This window comes from Corylus avellana, chromosome ca6 (assembly GCF_901000735.1).
Source record: "Corylus avellana chromosome ca6, CavTom2PMs-1.0".
NCBI lineage: Eukaryota > Viridiplantae > Streptophyta > Magnoliopsida > Fagales > Betulaceae > Corylus > Corylus avellana.
Window position 1 is genome coordinate 27,801,108 of NC_081546.1, and position 1,681 is coordinate 27,802,788.

Below are 1,681 nucleotides of genomic sequence, written 5' to 3' on the forward strand. Positions count from 1 at the left end.
TATTTAATGCTCTTATGAACATCATCTCTACAGTATAACTTTGCAGATTCAGAACCCCAACTCTTTCCTTTTTGCCTGTTGAGCCTGAATTTCCTATTGGGTGGTAACCTTTCAAAAGGCCTTTTGAGACATGAAAATGTAAATGAGGCACCTGTAACATTAAATGTGCACACAATAAGTATACTTGTATCACATAAGAGAGCCCATGATCGAAGGTAATGACAACACCTTCAAAGATCAATTTAAACTAAAGTATTTCCTCTCTACAAACAGAAGAGAATCTTTGATGACAAACAGCAGACCTCTGGCAAGTCGAAACACAATAGAATTTTCTAACTGCAGCTAAATAAGGGAGTAAACGATTTAAAGAAATGGGGCCCCAACGATTAAGATAGGCAGAGCAGTAATGCAATACACACACACACACAAATACCATGAAACTTCAAAATTACAATGAACTTTTAATGAGGTTGCTTAAAAAAATGAAGTACCTTGTTCAATGTTCTGATAGGTGTTGTATGAGGAATAGACTTTGAAAATTTATTAGCAGTGTTACCATTTATTTTCATAGAGTTTAAGCCATTTGACTTGGGAAAAATAGTCCAACCTGAAGCACATTGTGTATTTACAAAACCGGCAGTGGTTCCATTTAGAACATCCCCAACAAGTGTATGAGAACCATCCACATGAAGATTACAATGATCATCCAACTGAGTTAAGGATCCATTATATCCTGCAAAATGACAGAATAAACAAAATTTTCCCTCTAAAAATGAATAGAAACCCTGCTAATTCTAAATTATTGAGTTTTATACTAAAAGGTTCCACATCAAACAGCAAATTGAACAATCAAAATGGGAATACCAAGCAAATCTCCACGCTCAGATAAAACTTTAATAGTAGAGAATGTGAAACAAAGGGGGAAAAAACTTCTTTCTATGCAAAAATCAAACCTCGAAAAAAAAAAAAAAAAAAAAAAAAAATTTAATTTAAATAAACCTTGAAGTAAAAGAATAATTTTAGCAAAGTTTATGTTCATCTAAACTTTATCCCTAAGCTAGAAGGCCTCAAAAACTAAATTTTTATCCAAGAACTGATTAAGCAAAATATTGCATGAATGACCAAATCTTTGAATTGTGCCAATTTCAATCTTACAAAAGAGCATGGCCATGATAGAAAGAAAGTATGACCGGAAAACAGAAATCAAACAAGAAAGGCACAAGAGGGAAGTAGCCATTGATTCAATCAAACAAGAAAACAGAGAAGTAGCCATTACTAATTGTAATTTGAGTCTCATTAAGGTGGCATACTCCATGACAGAAAGAAAGTATGACCGGATTTAGAGTTGCTAAACATTTAACTAAGAATTGTAAGTCAGTTTCTTGCCACAAAATTCAATTACAATCGCTTGGAAAATTTTACCTTAAACACACTTCACAAAAAAGAATTATTAGGAGAGGCTATGGAGAGTAACACCACTAGCATGAAATTTGCAAAAATAATAAAGCAAAAAACTATAAAAGCAGGAACTATCATATTTAGGTCTGATTTCAAAGGGTAATAAAAATGCTCAAGTGGATGGCCAGGTTGTGAAAACAACATGGCTAAGAGAAAGAAACCAATTAGTAAGACAGACCACCTAAGGAAGGGTACTTCTTATTTGTTGCAAAGTTAGCTTATT